Source organism: Heterodontus francisci, chromosome 39, assembly GCF_036365525.1.
Source record: "Heterodontus francisci isolate sHetFra1 chromosome 39, sHetFra1.hap1, whole genome shotgun sequence".
Lineage (NCBI taxonomy): Eukaryota > Metazoa > Chordata > Chondrichthyes > Heterodontiformes > Heterodontidae > Heterodontus > Heterodontus francisci.
Window position 1 is genome coordinate 13,167,069 of NC_090409.1, and position 13,761 is coordinate 13,180,829.

Sequence of the window (13,761 nt, forward strand, 5' to 3'; positions counted from 1 at the left end):
TGGGGGTTTCACTGTGGATCAATGTCCTGCCAGGTGTGTATGGGGTTTTCACAGTGTATCAGGATATGCCAGGTGTTTATGGGGTTCTCACAGTGTATCGGGATCCTGCCAGGTGTGTGCACGGGTTTCATAGTTTATCAGGATCCTGCCAGGTGTGTATGGGGTTTTCACAGTGTATCAGCATCCTGCCAGGTGTGTATGGGGGTTTCATAGTTTATCTGGATCCTGACCGGTGTGTTTGGGGGTCTCATAGTTTATCAGGATCCTGCCAGGTGTGTATGGGTTTTTTCACAGTGTATCAGGATCCTGCCAGTTGTGTATGGGGGTTTCACAGTGGATCAATATCCTGCCAGGTGTGTGTGGGGTTTTCACAGTGGATCAGGATATGCCAGGTGTGTATGGGGTTTTCACAGTGTATCAGGATCCTGCCAGGTGTGTATACGGGTTTCATAGTTTATCAGGATCCTGCCAGGTGTGTATGGGGTTTTCACAGTGTATCAGGATCCTGCCAGGTGTGTATGGGGGTTTCATAGTTTATCAGGAAACTGCCAGGTGTGTTTGGGGGTTTCATAGTTTATCAGGATCCTGCCAGGTGTGTATGGGGGTTTCATAGTTTATCAGGATCCTGCCAGGTGTGTATGGGGTTTTCACAGTGTATAAGGATCCTGCCAGGTGTGTATGGGGTTTTCACAGTGGATCAGGATCCTGCCAGGTGTGTATGGGGTTTTCACAGTGTATCAGGATCCTGCCAGGTGTGTATGGGGGTATCATATTTTATCAGGAAACTGCCAGGTGTGTATGAAGGTTTCATAGTTTATCAGGATCCTGCCAGGTGTGTATGGGGTTTTCACAGTGTATCAGGATCCTGCCAGGTGTGTATGGGGGTTTCTTAGTTTATTAGGATTCTGCCATGTGTGTATGGGGGTTTCATAGTTTATCAGGATCCTGCCAGGTGTGTATGGGATTTTCACAGTGTATCAGGATCCTGCCAGGTGTGTATGGGGTTTTCACAGTGGATCAGGATCCTGCCAGGTGTGTATGGGGTTTTCACAGTTTAGCGGGATCCTGCCAGGTGTGCATGGGGGTTTCACAGTTTATCAGGATCCTGCCAGGTGTGTATGGGGTTTTCACAGTGGATCAGGATCCTGCCAGGTGTGGATGGGGTTTTCAAATTTTGTCAGGATCCTGCCTGGTGTGCATGGGGTTTTCACAGTGTATCAGGATCCTGCCAGGTGTTTATGGGGTTTCACAGTGTATCAGGATCCTGCCAGGTGTGCATGGGGTTTTCACAGTGGATCAGGATCCTGCCAGGTGTGTCTGGGGTTTTCATATTTTATCAGGATCCTGCCAGGTGTGTATGGGGGTCTCACAGTATATCAGGAACATGCCAGGTGTGTATGGGGTTTCACAGTGTATCAGGATCCTGCCAGGTGTGTATGGGGTTTTCACAGTGGATCAGGATCCTGCCAGGTGTGTCTGGGGTTTTCACAGTTTATCAGGATCCTGCCAGGTGTGTATGGGGTTTTCATTGTTTATCATGATCCTGCCAGGTGTGTATGGGGGTTTCATCGTTTTTGAGGAACCTGCCAGGTGTGTTTGGGGTTTTCACATCTTATCAGGATCCTGCCAGGTGTGTATGTGGTTTTCACTGTGTATCAGGATCCTGTCAGGTATGTATGGGGTTTCACAGTGTATCAGGATCCTGCCAGGTGCGTATGGGGTTTTCACAGTGTGTCAGGATCCTGCCAGGTGTGTATGGGGGTTCCACAGTGTATCAGGATCCTGCCAGGTGTGTATTTGGGTTTCACAGTGTATCAGTATCCTGCCAGGTGTCTATGGGATTTTCACAGTGGATCAGGATCCTGCCAGGTGTGCATGGGGGCTTCACAGTTGATCAGGCTCCTGCCAGGTGTGTATGGGGTTTTCACAGTGTATCAGGATCCTGCCAGGAGTGTATGGGGGTTTCACTGTGGATCAATGTCCTGCCAGGTGTGTATGGGGTTTTCACAGTGTATCAGGATATGCCAGGTGTTTATGGGGTTCTCACAGTGTATCGGGATCCTGCCAGGTGTGTGCACGGGTTTCATAGTTTATCAGGATCCTGCCAGGTGTGTATGGGGTTTTCACAGTGTATCAGCATCCTGCCAGGTGTGTATGGGGGTTTCATAGTTTATCTGGATCCTGACCGGTGTGTTTGGGGGTCTCATAGTTTATCAGGATCCTGCCAGGTGTGTATGGGTTTTTTCACAGTGTATCAGGATCCTGCCAGTTGTGTATGGGGGTTTCACAGTGGATCAATATCCTGCCAGGTGTGTGTGGGGTTTTCACAGTGGATCAGGATATGCCAGGTGTGTATGGGGTTTTCACAGTGTATCAGGATCCTGCCAGGTGTGTATACGGGTTTCATAGTTTATCAGGATCCTGCCAGGTGTGTATGGGGTTTTCACAGTGTATCAGGATCCTGCCAGGTGTGTATGGGGGTTTCATAGTTTATCAGGAAACTGCCAGGTGTGTTTGGGGGTTTCATAGTTTATCAGGATCCTGCCAGGTGTGTATGGGTTTTTCACAGTGTATCAGGATCCTGCCAGGTGTGTATGGGGTTTTCACAGTGGATCAGGATCCTGCCAGGTGTGTATGGGGTTTTCACATTGTACCAGGATCCTGCCAGGTGTGTACGGGGTTTTCACGGAGGATCAGGATCCTGCCAGGTGTGTATGGGGTTTTCACAGTTTAGCAGGATCCTGCCAAGTGTGTATGGGGGTTTCACAGTTTATCAGGATCCTGCCAGGTGTGTATGGGGGTTTCACAGTGTATCAGGGTCCTGCCAGGTGAGTATGGGGGTTTCACAGTTTATCAGGATCCTGCCAGGTGTGGATGTGGTTTTCACAGTTTATCAGGATCCTGCCAGGTGTGCATGGGGTATTCACAGTGGATCAGGATCCTGCCAGGTGTGTCTGGGGTTTTCACATTTTATCAGGATCCTGCCAGGTGTGTATGGGGGTCTCACAGTATATCAGGAACATGCCAGGTGTGTATGGGGTTTCACAGTGTATCAGGATCCTGCCAGGTGTGTATGGGGTTTTCACAGTGGCTCAGGATCCTGCCAGGTGTTTCTGGGGTTTTCACAGTTTATCAGGATCCTGCCAGGTGTGTATGGGGTTTTCATTGTTTATCAGGATCCTGCCAGGTGTGTATGGGGGTTTCATCGTTTTTGAGGATCCTGCCAGGTGTGTTTGGGGTTTTCACAGCTTATCAGGATCCTGCCAGGTGTGTATGTGGTTTTCACAGTGTATCAGAATCCTGTCAGGTATGTATGGGGGTTTCTCAGTGTATCAGGATCTTGCCAGGTGCGTATGGGGTTTTCACAGTGTGTCAGGATCCTGCCAGGTGTGTTTGGGGGTTCCACAGTGTATCAGGATCCTGCCAGGTGTGTATTTGGGTTTCACTGTGTATCAGTATCCTGCCAGGTGTCGATGGGGTTTTCACAGTGGATCAGGATCCTGCCAGGTGTGCATGGGGTTTCACGGTTGATCAGGATCCTGCAGGTGTGCATGGGGTTTTCACAGTGTATCAGGATCCTGCCAGGTGTGTATGGGGGTTTCACAGTGGAGCAATGTCCTGCCAGGTGTGTATACGGTTTTCGTAGTTTATCAGGATCCTGCCAGGTGTGTATGGGTTTTCACAGTTTATCAGGATCCTGCCAGGTGTGTATGGGGGTTTCATAGTTTATCAGGATCCTGCCAGGTGTGTTTGGGGGTTTCATAGTTTATCAGGATCCAGCCAGGTGTGTATTGGTTTTTCACAGTGTATCAGGATCCTGACAGGTGTGTATGGGGTTTTCACAGTGGATCAGGATCCTGCCAGGTGTGGATGGGGTTTTCACATTGTATCAGGATCCTGCCAGGTGTGTACGGGGTTTTCACGGTGGATCAGGATCCTGCCAGGTGTGTATGGGGTTTTCCCAGTTTAGCAGGATCCTGCCAGGTGTGTATGGGGGTTTCACAGTTTTTCAGGATCCTGCCAGGTGTGTATGGGGGTTTCACTGTGTATCAGGATCCTGCCAGGTGTGTATGGGGTTTTCACAGTTTAACAGGATCCTGCCAAGTGTGTATGGGTGTTTCATAGTTTATCAGGATCCTGCCAGGTGTGTATGGGGTTTTCACAGTTTTTCAGGATCCTGCCAGGTGTGTATGGGGGTTTCACTGTGTATCAGGATCCTGCCAGGTGTGTATGGGGTTTTCACAGTGGATCAGGATCCTGCCAGGTGTGGATGGGGTTTTAAAATTTTGTCAGGATCCTGCCAGGTGTGTATGGGGTTTTCACAGTGGATCAGGATCCTGCCAGGTGTTTATGGGGTTTCACAGTGTATCAGGATCCTGCCAGGTGTGCATGGGGTATTCACAGTGGATCAGGATCCTGCCAGGTGTGTCTGGGGTTTTCACATTTTATCAGGATCCTGCCAGGTGTGTATGGGGCTCTCACAGTATATCAGGAACATGCCAGGTGTGTATGGGGTTTCACAGTGTATCATGATCCTGCCAGGTGTGTATGGGGTTTTCACAGTGGCTCAGGATCCTGCCAGGTGTGTCTGGGGTTTTCACAGTTTATCAGGATCCTGCCAGGTGTGTATGGGGTTTTCATTGTTTATCAGGATCCTGCCAGGTGTGTATGGGGGTTTCATCGTTTTTGAGGATCCTGCCAGGTGTGTTTGGGGTTTTCACAGCTTATCAGGATCCTGCCAGGTGTGTATGTGGTTTTCACAGTGTATCAGAATCCTGTCAGGTATGTATGGGGGTTTCACAGTGTATCAGGATCCTGCCAGGTGCGTATGGGGTTTTCACAGTGTGTCAGGATCCTGCCAGGTGTGTTTGGGGGTTCCACAGTGTATCAGGATCCTGCAAGGTGTGTATTTGGGTTTCACAGTGTATCAGTATCCTGCCAGGTGTCTATGGGGTTTTCACAGTGGATCAGGATCCTGCCAGGTGTGCATGGGGTTTCACAGTTGATCAGGATCCTGCAGGTGTGCATGGGGTTTTCACAGTGTATCAGGATCCTGCCAGGTGTGTATGGGGGTTTCACAGTGGAGCAATGTCCTGCCAGGTGTGTATGGGGTTTTCACAGTGGATCAGGATATGCCAGGTGTGCATGGGGTTTTCACAGTGTATCAGGATCCTGCCAGGTGTGTATACGGTTTTCGTAGTTTATCAGGATCCTGCCAGGTGTGTATGGGTTTTCACAGTGTTTCAGGATCCTGCCAGGTGTGTATGGGGGTTTCATAGTTTATCAGGATCCTGCCAGGTGTGTTTGGGGGTTTCATAGTTTATCAGGATCCTGCCAGGTGTGTATGGGTTTTTCACAGTGTATCAGGATCCTGCCAGGTGTGTATGGGGTTTTCACAGTGGATCAGGATTCTGCCAGGTGTGGATGGGGTTTTCACATTGTATCAGGATCCTGCCAGGTGTGTACGGGGTTTTCACGGTGGATCAGGATCCTGCCAGGTGTGTATGGGGTTTTCACAGTTTATCAGGATCCTGCCAGGTTTGTATGGGGATTTCACAGTTTATCAGGATCCTGCTAGGTGTGTATGGGTTTTCACAGTTTATCAGGATCCTGCCAGGTGTGCATAGCGGCTTCACAGTTTATCAGGATCCTGCCAGGTGTGTATGGGGCTCTCCCAGTTTATCAGGATCCTGCCAGGTGTGTCTGGGGTTTTCACAGTTTATCAGGATCCTGCCAGGTGTGTATGGGGGTTTCATAGTTTATCAGGATCCTGCCAGGTGTGTATGGGGTTTTCATAGTGTATAAGGATCCTGCCAGGTGTGTATGGGGTTTTCACAGTGGATCAGGATCCTGCCAGGTGTGTATGGGGTTTTCACAGTGTATCAGGATTTTGCCAGGTGTGTATGGGGGTATCATATTTTATCAGGAAACTGCCAGGTGTGTATGAAGGTTTCATAGTTTATCAGGATCCTGCCAGGTGTGTATGGGGTTTTCACAGTGTATCAGGATCCTGCCAGGTGTGTATGGGGTTTTCTTAGTTTATCAGGATTCTGCCATGTGTGTATGGGGGTTTCATAGTTTATCAGGATCCTGCCAGGTGTGTATGGGGTTTTCACAGTGTATCAGGATCCTGCCAGGTGTGTATGGGGTTTTCACAGTGGATCAGGATCCTGCCAGGTGTGTATGGGGTTTTCACAGTTTAGCGGGATCCTGCCAGGTGTGCATGGGGGTTTCACAGTTTATCAGGATCCTGCCAGGTGTGTATGGGGTTTTCACAGTGGATCAGGATCCTGCCAGGTGTGGATGGGGTTTTCAAATTTTGTCAGGATCCTGCCAGGTGTGCATGGGGTTTTCACAGTGTATCAGGATCCTGCCAGGTGTTTATGGCGTTTCACAGTGTATCAGGATCCTGCCAGGTGTGCATGGGGTTTTCACAGTGGATCAGGATCCTGCCAGGTGTGTCTGGGGTTTTCATATTTTATCAGGATCCTGCCAGGTGTGTATGGGGGTCTCACAGTATATCAGGAACATGCCAGGTGTGCATGGGGTTTCACAGTGTATCAGGATCCTGCCAGGTGTGTATGGGGTTTTCACAGTGGATCAGTTTCCTGCCAAATGTGTCTGGGGTTCTCACAGTTTATCAGGATCCTGCCAGGTGTGTATGGGTTTTCATTGTTTATCATGATCCTGCCAAGTGTGTATGTGGTTTTCACAGTGTATCAGGATCCTGTCAGGTATGTATGGGGTTTCACAGTGTATCAGGATCCTGCCAGGTGCGTATGGGGTTTTCACAGTGTGTCAGGATCCTGCCAGGTGTGTATGGGGGTTCCACAGTGTATCAGGATCCTGCCAGGTGTGTATTTGGGTTTCACAGTGTATCAGTATCCTGCCAGGTGTCTATGGGATTTTCACAGTGGATCAGGATCCTGCCAGGTGTGCATGGGGGTTTCACAGTTGATCAGGTTCCTGCCAGGTGTGTATGGGGTTTTCACAGTGTATCAGGATCCTGCCAGGTGTGTATGGGGGTTTCACAGTGGATCAATGTCCTGCCAGGTGTGCATGGGGTTTTCACAGTGTATCAGGATATGCCAGGTGTTTATGGGGTTCTCACATTGTATCGGGATCCTGCCAGGTGTGTGCACGGGTTTCATAGTTTATCAGGATCCTGCCAGGTGTGTATGGGGTTTTCACAGTGTATCAGCATCCTGCCAGGTGTGTATGGGGGTTTCATAGTTTATCTGGATCCTGACCGGTGTGTTTGGGGGTCTCATAGTTTATCAGGATCCTGCCAGGTGTGTATGGTTTTTTTCACAGTGTATCAGGATCCTGACAGTTGTGTATGGGGGTTTCACAGTGGATCAATGTCCTGCCAGGTGTGTGTGGGGTTTTCACAGTGGATCAGGATATGCCAGGTGTGTATGGGGTTTTCACAGTGTATCAGGATCCTGCCAGGTGTGTATACGGGTTTCATAGTTTATCAGGATCCTGCCAGGTGTGTATGGGGTTTTCACAGTGTATCAGGATCCTGCCAGGTGTGTATGGGGGTTTCATAGTTTATCAGGAAACTGCCAGGTGTGTTTGGGGGTTTCATAGTTTATCAGGATCCTGCCAGGTGTGTATGGGTTTTTCACAGTGTATCAGGATCCTGCCAGGTGTGTATGGGGTTTTCACAGTGGATCAGGATCCTGCCAGGTGTGCATGGGGGTTTCACAGTTGATCAGGTTCCTGCCAGGTGTGTATGGGGTTTTCACAGTGTATCAGGATCCTGCCAGGTGTGTATGGGGGTTTCACAGTGGATCAATGTCCTGCCAGGTGTGCATGGGGTTTTCACAGTGTATCAGGATATGCCAGGTGTTTATGGGGTTCTCACATTGTATCGGGATCCTGCCAGGTGTGTGCACGGGTTTCATAGTTTATCAGGATCCTGCCAGGTGTGTATGGGGTTTTCACAGTGTATCAGCATCCTGCCAGGTGTGTATGGGGGTTTCATAGTTTATCTGGATCCTGACCGGTGTGTTTGGGGGTCTCATAGTTTATCAGGATCCTGCCAGGTGTGTATGGTTTTTTTCACAGTGTATCAGGATCCTGACAGTTGTGTATGGGGGTTTCACAGTGGATCAATGTCCTGCCAGGTGTGTGTGGGGTTTTCACAGTGGATCAGGATATGCCAGGTGTGTATGGGGTTTTCACAGTGTATCAGGATCCTGCCAGGTGTGTATACGGGTTTCATAGTTTATCAGGATCCTGCCAGGTGTGTATGGGGTTTTCACAGTGTATCAGGATCCTGCCAGGTGTGTATGGGGGTTTCATAGTTTATCAGGAAACTGCCAGGTGTGTTTGGGGGTTTCATAGTTTATCAGGATCCTGCCAGGTGTGTATGGGTTTTTCACAGTGTATCAGGATCCTGCCAGGTGTGTATGGGGTTTTCACAGTGGATCAGGATCCTGCCAGGTGTGTATGGGGTTTTCACATTGTACCAGGATCCTGCCAGGTGTGTACGGGGTTTTCACGGTGGATCAGGATCCTGCCAGGTGTGTATGGGGTTTTCACAGTTTAGCAGGATCCTGCCAAGTGTGTATGGGGTTTTCACAGTTTATCAGGATCCTGCCAGGTGTGTATGGGGTTTCACAGTGTATCAAAGTCCTGCCAGGTGAGTATGGGGGTTTCACAGTTTATCAGGATCCTGCCAGGTGTGGATGGGGTTTTCACAGTTTATCAGGATCCTGCCAGGTTTGTATGGGGATTTCGCTTTTATCAGGATCCTGCTAGGTTTGTATGGGTTTTCACAGTTTATCAGGATCCTGCCAGGTGTGCATGGGGGTTTCACAGTTTATCAGGATCCTGCCCGGTGTGTATGGGGCTCTCACAGTTTATCAGGATCCTGCCAGGTGTGTCTGGGGTTTTCACAGTTTATCAGAATCCTGCCAGGTGTGTATAGGGGTTTCATAGTTTATCAGGATCCTGCCAGGTGTGTATGGGGTTTTCACAGTGTATAAGTATCCTGCCAGATGTGTCTGGGGTTTTCACAGTGGATCAGGATCCTGCCAGGTGTGTATAGGGTTTTCACAGTGTATCAGGATCCTGCCAGGTGTGTATGGGGGTATCATATTTTATCAGGAAACTGCCAGGTGTGTATGAAGGTTTCATAGTTTATCAGGATCCTGCCAGGTGTGTATGGGGTTTTCACAGTGTATCAGGATCCTGCCAGGTGTGTATGGGGGTTTCTTAGTTTATCAGGATTCTGCCAGGTGTGTATGGGGGTTTCATAGTTTATCAGGATCCTGCCAGGTGTGTATGGGGTTTTCACAGTGTATCAGGATCCTGCCAGGTGTGTATGGGGTTTTCACAGTGGATCAGGATCCTGCCAGGTGTGTATGGGATTTTCGCAGTGTATCAGGATCCTGCCAGGTGTGTATGGGGTTTTCACAGTGGATCAGGATCCTTCCAGGTGTGTATGGATTTTTCACAGTTTAGCAGGATCCTGCCAGGTGTGTATGGGGGTTTCACAGTTTATCAGGATCCTGCCAAGTATGTATGGGGTTTTCACAGTGTATCAGGGTCCTGCCAGGTGTGTACACGGGTTTCATATTTTATCAGGATCCTGCCAGGTGTGTATGGGGTTTTCATAGTGTATCAGGATCCTGCAAGGTGTGTATGGGGTTTTCACAGTGGATCAGGATCCTGCCAAGTGTGTATGGGGTTTTCACAGTGTATTAGGATCCTGCCAGGTTTGTATGGGTTGTTCACAGTGGATCAGGATCCTGCCAGGTGTGGATGGGGTTTTCACAGTTTAGCAGCATCCTGCCAGGTGTGTATGGGGGTTTCACAGTTTATCAGGATCCTGCCAGGTGTGTATGGGGGTTTCATAGTGTATCAGGGTCCTGCCAGGTGAGTGTGGGGGTTTCACAGTTTATCAGGATCCTGCCAGGTGTGGATGGGGTTTTCACAGTTTATCAGGACCCTGCCAGATTTGTATATGGATTTCACAGTTTATCAGGATCCTGCTAGGTGTGTATGGGTTTTCACAGTTTATCAGGATCCTGCCAGGTGTGCATGGGGGTTTCACAGTTTATCAGGATCCTGCCAGGTGTGTATGGGGGTCTCACAGTATATCAGGAACATGCCAGGTGTGCATGGGGTTTCACAGTGTATCAGGATCCTGCCAGGTGTGTATGGGGTTTTCACAGTGGATCAGTTTCCTGCCAAATGTGTCTGGGGTTTTCACAGTTTATCAGGATCCTGCCAGGTGTGTATGGGTTTTCATTGTTTATCATGATCCTGCCAAGTGTGTATGTGGTTGTCACAGTGTATCAGGATCCTGTCAGGTATGTATGGGGTTTCACAGTGTATCAGGATCCTGCCAGGTGCGTATGGGGTTTTCACAGTGTGTCAGGATCCTGCCAGGTGTGTATGGGGGTTCCACAGTGTATCAGGATCCTGCCAGGTGTGTATTTGGGTTTCACAGTGTATCAGTATCCTGCCAGGTGTCTATGGGATTTTCACAGTGGATCAGGATCCTGCCAGGTGTGCATGGGGGTTTCACAGTTGATCAGGTTCCTGCCAGGTGTGTATGGGGTTTTCACAGTGTATCAGGATCCTGCCAGGTGTGTATGGGGGTTTCACAGTGGATCAATGTCCTGCCAGGTGTGCATGGGGTTTTCACAGTGTATCAGGATATGCCAGGTGTTTATGGGGTTCTCACATTGTATCGGGATCCTGCCAGGTGTGTGCACGGGTTTCATAGTTTATCAGGATCCTGCCAGGTGTGTATGGGGTTTTCACAGTGTATCAGCATCCTGCCAGGTGTGTATGGGGGTTTCATAGTTTATCTGGATCCTGACCGGTGTGTTTGGGGGTCTCATAGTTTATCAGGATCCTGCCAGGTGTGTATGGTTTTTTTCACAGTGTATCAGGATCCTGCCAGTTGTGTATGGGGGTTTCACAGTGGATCAATGTCCTGCCAGGTGTGTGTGGGGTTTTCACAGTGGATCAGGATATGCCAGGTGTGTATGGGGTTTTCACAGTGTATCAGGATCCTGCCAGGTGTGTATACGGGTTTCATAGTTTATCAGGATCCTGCCAGGTGTGTATGGGGTTTTCACAGTGTATCAGGATCCTGCCAGGTGTGTATGGGGGTTTCATAGTTTATCAGGAAACTGCCAGGTGTGTTTGGGGGTTTCATAGTTTATCAGGATCCTGCCAGGTGTGTATGGGTTTTTCACAGTGTATCAGGATCCTGCCAGGTGTGTATGGGGTTTTCACAGTGGATCAGGATCCTGCCAGGTGTGCATGGGGGTTTCACAGTTGATCAGGTTCCTGCCAGGTGTGTATGGGGTTTTCACAGTGTATCAGGATCCTGCCAGGTGTGTATGGGGGTTTCACAGTGGATCAATGTCCTGCCAGGTGTGCATGGGGTTTTCACAGTGTATCAGGATATGCCAGGTGTTTATGGGGTTCTCACATTGTATCGGGATCCTGCCAGGTGTGTGCACGGGTTTCATAGTTTATCAGGATCCTGCCAGGTGTGTATGGGGTTTTCACAGTGTATCAGCATCCTGCCAGGTGTGTATGGGGGTTTCATAGTTTATCTGGATCCTGACCGGTGTGTTTGGGGGTCTCATAGTTTATCAGGATCCTGCCAGGTGTGTATGGTTTTTTTCACAGTGTATCAGGATCCTGACAGTTGTGTATGGGGGTTTCACAGTGGATCAATGTCCTGCCAGGTGTGTGTGGGGTTTTCACAGTGGATCAGGATATGCCAGGTGTGTATGGGGTTTTCACAGTGTATCAGGATCCTGCCAGGTGTGTATACGGGTTTCATAGTTTATCAGGATCCTGCCAGGTGTGTATGGGGTTTTCACAGTGTATCAGGATCCTGCCAGGTGTGTATGGGGGTTTCATAGTTTATCAGGAAACTGCCAGGTGTGTTTGGGGGTTTCATAGTTTATCAGGATCCTGCCAGGTGTGTATGGGTTTTTCACAGTGTATCAGGATCCTGCCAGGTGTGTATGGGGTTTTCACAGTGGATCAGGATCCTGCCAGGTGTGTATGGGGTTTTCACATTGTACCAGGATCCTGCCAGGTGTGTACGGGGTTTTCACGGTGGATCAGGATCCTGCCAGGTGTGTATGGGGTTTTCACAGTTTAGCAGGATCCTGCCAAGTGTGTATGGGGTTTTCACAGTTTATCAGGATCCTGCCAGGTGTGTATGGGGTTTCACAGTGTATCAAAGTCCTGCCAGGTGAGTATGGGGGTTTCACAGTTTATCAGGATCCTGCCAGGTGTGGATGGGGTTTTCACAGTTTATCAGGATCCTGCCAGGTTTGTATGGGGATTTCGCTTTTATCAGGATCCTGCTAGGTTTGTATGGGTTTTCACAGTTTATCAGGATCCTGCCAGGTGTGCATGGGGGTTTCACAGTTTATCAGGATCCTGCCCGGTGTGTATGGGGCTCTCACAGTTTATCAGGATCCTGCCAGGTGTGTCTGGGGTTTTCACAGTTTATCAGAATCCTGCCAGGTGTGTATAGGGGTTTCATAGTTTATCAGGATCCTGCCAGGTGTGTATGGGGTTTTCACAGTGTATAAGTATCCTGCCAGATGTGTCTGGGGTTTTCACAGTGGATCAGGATCCTGCCAGGTGTGTATAGGGTTTTCACAGTGTATCAGGATCCTGCCAGGTGTGTATGGGGGTATCATATTTTATCAGGAAACTGCCAGGTGTGTATGAAGGTTTCATAGTTTATCAGGATCCTGCCAGGTGTGTATGGGGTTTTCACAGTGTATCAGGATCCTGCCAGGTGTGTATGGGGGTTTCTTAGTTTATCAGGATTCTGCCAGGTGTGTATGGGGGTTTCATAGTTTATCAGGATCCTGCCAGGTGTGTATGGGGTTTTCACAGTGTATCAGGATCCTGCCAGGTGTGTATGGGGTTTTCACAGTGGATCAGGATCCTGCCAGGTGTGTATGGGATTTTCGCAGTGTATCAGGATCCTGCCAGGTGTGTATGGGGTTTTCACAGTGGATCAGGATCCTTCCAGGTGTGTATGGATTTTTCACAGTTTAGCAGGATCCTGCCAGGTGTGTATGGGGGTTTCACAGTTTATCAGGATCCTGCCAAGTATGTATGGGGTTTTCACAGTGTATCAGGGTCCTGCCAGGTGTGTACACGGGTTTCATATTTTATCAGGATCCTGCCAGGTGTGTATGGGGTTTTCATAGTGTATCAGGATCCTGCAAGGTGTGTATGGGGTTTTCACAGTGGATCAGGATCCTGCCAAGTGTGTATGGGGTTTTCACAGTGTATTAGGATCCTGCCAGGTTTGTATGGGTTGTTCACAGTGGATCAGGATCCTGCCAGGTGTGGATGGGGTTTTCACAGTTTAGCAGCATCCTGCCAGGTGTGTATGGGGGTTTCACAGTTTATCAGGATCCTGCCAGGTGTGTATGGGGGTTTCATAGTGTATCAGGGTCCTGCCAGGTGAGTGTGGGGGTTTCACAGTTTATCAGGATCCTGCCAGGTGTGGATGGGGTTTTCACAGTTTATCAGGACCCTGCCAGATTTGTATATGGATTTCACAGTTTATCAGGATCCTGCTAGGTGTGTATGGGTTTTCACAGTTTATCAGGATCCTGCCAGGTGTGCATGGGGGTTTCACAGTTTATCAGGATCCTGCCAGGTGTGTAGGGGGCTCTCACAGTTTATCAGGATCCTGCCAGGAGTGTCTGGGGTTTTCACAGTTTATCAGGATCCTGCCAGGTG